The sequence below is a fragment of the Uloborus diversus genome, chromosome 3 (assembly GCF_026930045.1).
Source record: "Uloborus diversus isolate 005 chromosome 3, Udiv.v.3.1, whole genome shotgun sequence".
Lineage (NCBI taxonomy): Eukaryota > Metazoa > Arthropoda > Arachnida > Araneae > Uloboridae > Uloborus > Uloborus diversus.
In genome coordinates this window covers 24,604,666-24,613,149 of record NC_072733.1, presented here as the reverse complement: position 1 = coordinate 24,613,149, position 8,484 = coordinate 24,604,666, and positions in this window count along the sequence as shown.

Genomic DNA, 8,484 nt, shown 5'->3' with positions numbered 1-8,484 from the left:
TTGTAAGATTGAGAATTTATTTTATATGATTGAAAATTTATTTTTATATCATTGAAAAAAAAAGAAAGAAAAAAGAATTGCAAGTTTTAAAAAATTTTGTTTTGAAAAAATTATTCTTACATGATAGAAATTTGGAAAAAATTTTAAATGGTGGAAAAACATTTATATATTTGATTTTTGTAAGTACGAGAATAAAAAAATTATTCTTACAAGTTCGATTTTTTTTTTATAAGTTTGAAAAAAAAAGTATGACATTAAAATTAAAAACAAAATGTTTTGGAAATTTATTCTTACAAGTTAGAAAATTTTTTCAACGAATGAATGTTGATTTGAAAAACTGCTGACATCGATGGAGTGAAAATGTGACAATTTTGGTTAGTGGGAAAAAATAATCTGAATTAATCATGTTATATGATTTACATTTGTAATGGAAATAAAATGTAAACCGTTAAAAAAATATGATGAAAAGATGAAATATTGTTAATGATGTTGATTTGTCTTTAGAGTAAATTTATTGTGAAAACGTATTCGAAATCGTAAAAGTAATAGATTTGTCTTGAGTGGGTATTAAATGAATTGGTATAGTTGCATTGAAATCGACGCTAATTTAATCATGAAAATAGTCCAGTCATTATAGTAAGTTCACCTCGGAATTCGAGATACCCAGCTGTAAGTCTAAATACTTGCATATTGAAACTCTAAAAGTTGTCTCAAAACCTACATATGGTAGGGTGTACGCAACTATTAAATTTCAAGGTCAAAGGTCACAAAAATCGTTTTTTTGCGCTCTTTTTTGTAAATATCTCATTTTCTATGGGTTTTTTGCTATCTTTATTTATTATCAATATTGTAGAATACAAAATTCTCTACAAATTTTGTTAAAAAAATTTTTTTTATACGGTGAACCGTTTTCGAGATAGAGGACTTAGAGCGCGCGGTCACAGGATCACTTCAGGTCAACCGGTGCCTCCGGTCGAAAACGCGCCATATATAGTTGATGAACTATCGATAAATCAATGATTATAAATATTTGTCAATTTTTATTAACTATTATATTATATTTTATCATTTTTTCCTAACCTATCCACTTTTATTCAGTATTAATTTACTTAACAACACTTACCTGCCCATGTAATTGCAGAATTGTTAACGAAAATGTAGGAATTATATTTGAATTTTAACCTAATTAATATTAATAACATCTTACATGATGAAAAAAAAACAAATAAATAATGAATTAATCTTTTTATTAAAAAATATCATTCAATACAATTATTTTTATTAAAAGTAAAAAAATGGAATACAGGGTACAAAAACTACAATTTATAATTTTAATCACCTTCTTCCTCTTCATCGTCGTCTTCCGGCTGCTGGTAAATTTCAAACTGGTCTTTATTATCGTCTTCAACATTTGTCTCAAGTTCTTCCATGACTTCGGGATCAAAGGTTCCATCTTCGTTAATGTCCCTCTGATATGGTAGAGCATTCAGACAAGCTTACCCATTACATTGGCCACAAGCTAAAGAGCATTGCAAGCCCGCTTTCCTGCATCCGCGACATTCCACAACCACTCTTGCAGTTGCAGAAAATGCTATATAGCAAATCTTCTGGAGCCGGTGGTAAAATTGTCATGATTGGCTCCAGAAAATCGTTTCGCATTGCCCAACCCCATACCTGGGGTTCTAAATCATGCCTTAATCAAGTTTGAAGTTGATAATATACACGTTTGAAAGGTAGATGAGCAGCTGCACTTGTTGGTGAAATATTTGAAAGCTGCACAGGTTTATTAAGTTTTGTAGACTTGACGTAATGCATATAACGAAGATGATCGAGACTTTTCACAGATTTCGGAGCATCTAGACTGCCAATAAAGTTTAAGTTCCACTCTCTAATAATCTCTGGGTCAAACAATTTTCTTCCTCAAATGCTGCAGCTAGTTCATCCAAATTTGTCAGGTCCTCAAAAACTTTTAAAAATGATTTTTTTTCCCCTTTTTAAAAAGCGCAGAAGTTGTGTCACAGCCATTTAATGGCCTGAAGTGATCCAGTAAACGCGCGCTTTCCGCCCTCTATCTCGAAAACGGTTCACCGTATAAAAAATTTTTTTAAACACAATTTGTAGAGAATTTTGTATTCTACAATATTGATAATAAATACAAATAGCAAAAAAACCCATAGGAAATGAGATATTTACAAAAAAAAGCGCAAAAAAAAAAAAAAAAAAAAAGATTTTTGTGACCTTTGACCTTGAAATTTAATAGTTGCGTACACCCTACCATATGTAGGTTTTGAGACAACTTTTAGGATGTCAATATACAAGTATTTACAGACTTACAGCTGGGTATCTCGAATTCCAAGATTCTTACCTAATTTAAGCTTAAATGACTGGACTAAAAGTAATTTGTGATTATCTGTGGAAGGATAATACTTATGAAAATTCATTTAAAGCAACAACTGATACAAATTAGCATAGGAGTCTTAGATTACATATCTAAGTAGTTTGCATCACTGATTGGAATTGTACATAATAATAATGGTAGAGATTATAAAATTAATTAAAAAGTTGTATCAATGTGCGAAAAAACACCGATTTGGAAGTAGACTATATGCGAATAACCTGATTAAGTCTTAAAATTATTCATTCAAGCATGATAAGTGCAGCATTTCATGTATGCAAACGTTTTGGAATGATGAAATACACACGAAAATTATAAAAAAGAATCAGAGATGGTGTTGTAAAACACTATCATTGTCTTATTATTCGATGAAAAATAGTTGCAAATGCGAAAATAACTATGTTTTTGGAAAAATAAGTAATTGGACTGCATGATTAGTGAAAATTATTAAAAAGAATAAGAACGCTTTGAAAATAACACCCATAGTGAAATACACATTGAAAAACAACTAAGTTTAAAAATATATATATATAACTGTGATCTTTGTGAAAAAGCGAAATGTAACGGTAGAATAATCATGAATAATAAAATCAAGTTTTCAGCTGTATGCGAGAAACGAATAGAATAGAATAACTTTGTAAACAGTTAAAGTTCGAAAAAAAAAAAGAACAAATAAATAAATCTCCGACAGGGGTTTAAAAATTAATTATGAAATTAGTTTCACATAAAGACTAAAATCTATGTATCTTCTTTATTTAAGTTTTTGCACGATGGGAGGAGTACAAATGGTTTTGTCGTGGTATCTAATAGTTATCAGCGTTTATAAAAAGGTCATGTGAGTTTACAGCCTTCAGTATTGAGTTGAAATCTTACCACATGATTTCCATGACTCACTGATAAGACGAAATCAGACATAAATGTTTTGCTAAAGATTCATTTAAGTGCTAGAGTTTGGTTTGGTAGCATGTAGATACTCTGAGAAGAAGTTGCCGAAAGAAGGTCTAGCGACTAGACCGAAATAACGCAGTAATGGTAGTACATTTTTTGGGTTGATTTAATAATTCGATCCATTAATTGCAACATCTTTCAGCGTTTGTAGATATCTTCACCATGAGTGTGTGTGTGTGTGATCAAAGTGCTTTTTCTTGTAATGGATGTTAGATTTTTTACTTTTTAACATTATCTTCTTCGAATGATAAATTTAATTTTGATTAAGGTTTTTTTCACTCGAAGATTATAGAATAGTAATTAATTACTTTGAATTGATAAATCGATGAATTAAATCTAAATCGTAAATGGGTTGCATTTAAATAAATCTTGAGTGAGAAAAAAAAATGTATGTGCAGAAATAATTATGATGGTAGTTTTAAATATATTATAAAATTCAGTTAATAATGTTTGTTAATTTATGTGATAAATAATACTAAAAGTAGATTGATTGCAAGTTTTTAAATTGGTTGGCTGAAAATTGAAGACATGGTATGAAGGATAACGTTTGCAGTAAAAAAAAAAAAATGTTCGATTCCTATCACTGATTGTGAAAAAATTGCTAAATTCAAAAATGTGCGAAAAAACGATAAAGTCAAAACAAGCGAGAAAATAATCAAACTCATGAATAGAATCTAAGCCCGAAAATAGTGAAAAATAACCAAAATGCTTAGTGACCGGAAAAAACGGCAAAGTAAAAAATGTATGAAAGAATGATAAAGTTCGAAATAATTGAAAATAAACTAAGTAAAAAAAACTATGAAGTTTGAAAGGCGCGCAAATAATCAAAGATGTAAAAAATGATAAAGTTTGAAATGCATGAAAAAAATCAAAGTTCAAAATATATTTTAAGTGTAAATATGCATAAAACAATTGAGCTCCTAAATGTATGAAAATAGTTCAAGTCGGAAAAATGATAAAGTCGAATACGCTTGTAAAAAAATAAAAGATGTGAAAATAGTTAAAGATTCAAATGCATGGAAATTAATGCTAATAGTAAATTGATTAGTGTTATTTGGTAATTAATACTAATACTAAAGTGACTAGTTATATGAGGTAATGAATACAAAGAGTAAAGTGATTGTAAGTTTTAAAATTAATTTGCTTGAATGAAAATTGAAGACATGGCATGTATGTTAATGTTTTGAAAAAATTATGTGTTAGATTCACGATACTGATTGTTGAAAAAAAAAGTCCTAAAACATTTAAAAAAACGTCAAAGACTAAGAGTACTTTAAAATAATTAAACTCATGAATAGAATCGAAGCCTGAAAATAGTGAAAATTAATCAAAGTGCTAAATGATAGGAAAATACGTTAAAGTTCAAAAATGTATGAAAGAATGATAAAGTTCGAAATAATTGAAAATAAACTAAGTCATAAATACAATGAAGTTCGAAAAGTGCGGAAATAATATAAGTTGTAAAATATGATAAAGTTCGAAATGCATAAAAAAATCAAAGTTCGAAACATATTTTAAGTGCAAGTATGTATAAAAATACAATTGAACTCCTAAATGCATGAAAATAGATAAAGTCGGAAAAAAATGATAAAGTCGAGTATACTTGTAAATAAATAAAAGATGCGAAAATAGTTAAAGATCCAAATGCATAAAAAAATTGCGAAAAATAATCAAAAGACGTTAAAATAGTCTAAGACGATACGAAAAACTAATCGAACTCTAAAATGCATGAAAATGATCAAAATTCCGAAAAATATTCCTAGTACACAAGGCGTGAAAATAATCTAAATTGTGAAAAATATTCCTAGTTTAAAAATGTATGGAAATGATCTAAGACCTAAATGGAAAAAAAAAGAAAAAATGCTGATGTAGAGTATTGTTTAAATACACCGGGCTGGATGGTGGGACCATCAACTTAAAACAAAAATTTATTTTCGTGAGAAACGACAAAGTGCGAAAACGCGGGTGCGCAAAAAAAGCCCTCGTAAACTTTCACGGTAAAATGGTGAAGTCCAAAAACGTGCAAAAATACCCTCGTAACATTTCATGGTAAAACGACAATGTACAAAACGCGCCAAAATCTTCAAACGCGCAAAAATATCCTCGTAAAAGATTATGAGAAAAACGACAAAGTCCAGTATGTTCGTAAATAAATAAATTCGCGGCAAAATATCTAAAAACGCGGGGAAAACTTCGTAACCTTTCATGGTAAAACGACGAAGTCCAAAACGCGCGAAAAAATGACAATGTCCAAAAACGCGCCAAAATGTTTCGAAACGAAACTAAACCCTCGTAACCTTTCACGGCACGCGGAGGTCACAGGCGGGTGTGGGAAAGATCACAGGCGGAGGTCACAGGGAGAGGTAACAGGGGGATCTGATCCCCAGATCCCCCTGCTGCAGGTGAACTCTCCTTTTCCCCCTACTCTAAAACTCTTGAACAGATTCAATCCAAATTTGTTTATTACTTGTCTTATAGAACTGATAATCAAGATTTTTTGACTTATTCTTACTCTCATTTATGTAATATTTATAATGTTTCCACTCTTAAATCACGCCGTGAACTTTTGTGTCTTCTTTTTTTCTGTAAGATTCTACATAATTTAATTGACTACTCCGATGCAGTTAATTCGATACAACTTGCTGTCCCAAGTAGGACTCTTAGGAGTCGTTCTTCTTTTAAAACATTTTTTACCAAAAGGAACTATGTTGATAATTTTTGTTATTTTAAATTTTACAAACTTTTTAGCATTCATTGTCGTGATTTAGACATTTTTAACTTGTCATTTTACAATTTTAAGTCTTTATGTTTTAATAGTTAAAATGTATAATTGGTTTTAATTGCTGTTTATATATTGTTGTTGCCACTGTAACTGGATTTTTTCTGTTGTGTGCAATACTTTTAATAAATAAATAAATAAATAAATAAATTTCATTATTATGATCTAATTTGTTTGTTCTGAGGTACCCAATGAAAGTAAAGGTCAAGATTTACGGTCGCCACTCGCCATGTGGCGACTCAGTTTTCAAAATTGGCGACCCCAAAAAATTTCTACAGTCGCCAACTTTTTTTGGGGGTTATTTTTATTTTAAATCCCAAGAAAAGAACTTCACACCACTCCACAGATGCATCAGTACAATAAGGATTCACCGATAGAGACCGTACTCCTACTGAATGTTGTTTATTTTACAAAGCTTGCATGTCCTTTCTCACTGCCTGCCTGTATGTTGGTTATTTTACGTTGCTTGAATGTTCCTCTTACGCGATTTAGACCATGTAAAAAAAGCAAGAATACAGTGAATTAGGAAGCCATTTGTACAAGATCGGAGCGTTTGCTCCTCTGTCTTGACTCTGTTTTTCAAGTAATTAGCGTATTATAATCATAATTTCAAGAAAAAATCATTATATTTTAGATTATATTTCAGATAAATTTTGATTATACTTTCAAAGTAATTACCTTTTCACATTTTTAGTTTAGTTGCTCAAATGGTATATTAAATTCAAACTTTATTTTTTACATCGTATTATATACCTCCTCGGATTATACGAAGCTTTTTTTTTCTTCAGGCCCATTTTAGAACCTGCAGATTATAGATCGCCCGCCGATAATACGCAGGAAAATATGGTTATTAAATTACAGGGTTCGTACGCTCCGGGAAAACCTGGAAATGTCAGGAAAAATGACATATTTAAAAATTTCAGTGAAATTTCAAATTTTGCCCCAAATTTTTTTTTTCCAATTTTTTCCAAGAGAATTTTGTACCTTGAGTTCTAATCTTCGATTTTATCGACGTTTCCTGAAAACAAAATGTAAAAGTTTTGAGGCAAAATGACGCTGGCTATAAAATAAAAACGGACGACCCGAAAAAAACTTCTGAGGACGCCATTTTTGCCCCTCAATAGTTCCAAAGAAAAAAATTCCTAGGGTGAACAGGAGTTATGCACAAATTTAACGGGAGAAGAACATTTTCCTGCATCTAAAGCACAAGCCTGCGGATGGTAGGGTCAATTGGGAAAATCGTTTTTCAATCGAAAAGTCTTTTCAGCTACGAATGAAACGTAGTCGCCATTTTTGGTCATTCATAAGATGGAAGTAGACGCGATGCTTTAATGCCTAAGTTTCCAAAAACAAAGCAGAATTGGATGTTTTCTTTAACTGCAAAGTAATGAAAACAACGCAAAATGTGCTGCAACTTGTTTTTTTTTTTTTTATTATTTTATTTTAAATATGTAATTTTCTTGAAGTGAAAAATTTTGTTCTTAAAACTTAATCTTATCCTCATTGCCTTGGATGCAAATTTGCTAAAAACTTTTCAACTGAATTGTAGTTTCATGAAGATTTATTATTTTTAAATTGTTTTCATGCTACAAATTCAAAAAATTATTTCTTAATTTTTGTCGTAGCCGCTATATTTGGTCATTCCCAAGATGGCAGTACAGAAAACTTTTTAAGTGCTTAAGTTTCCGAAAATGGCATTGGATATTTATTGCAATGCAAACTATTGATAACAACGCAAAATGTGCCCTTTTTTTCTCGGGTAATTCGTAATTATTTTCTGGAAAAATGCGAAATTTTATCTCCAGAACATTTTTCTATTTTCTAATTGATTTAGACGCTTATGTGCTAAAACTGTCTATTTTGTCTTATAATTGTAGTTTTTTAAGGATAAATTATTATTTATAACTACTTTTATGCTACAAATTCAAAAATCTACTCATTATCTTAAATTTTTTACTTAGTTGCCATATTTGGTCGTTCGCGAGATGGAAGTAGACAAAAATTAACAAAAACATAATTAGCTGTTTATCTCAATGTCTATTGAAAGTCTATTGAAAGCACATGTGCAAAAAAGAAAATTTTTAATTTTAATGCAACCATACTTTGTATGCAAAAGGAAAAAAAAACTGATTATTCGCATTGGCCTATAATCGACGGATGTTGACTTTTGTTAGAATGCATTATATGGTATGCCCATCAATGCAACAACAAGTTAATCAATTTATACTGAAAAATAGGTTATAAAAGCTTTGTACTTTGCTCAATATGCTTTGTGTTACGTACTAATAAGAAAATAAAAAGAAGAATCGTAAACCAAAAGCGGAGAAAGATTGCTGCCGATTACAGCAAAATCGCTAATATA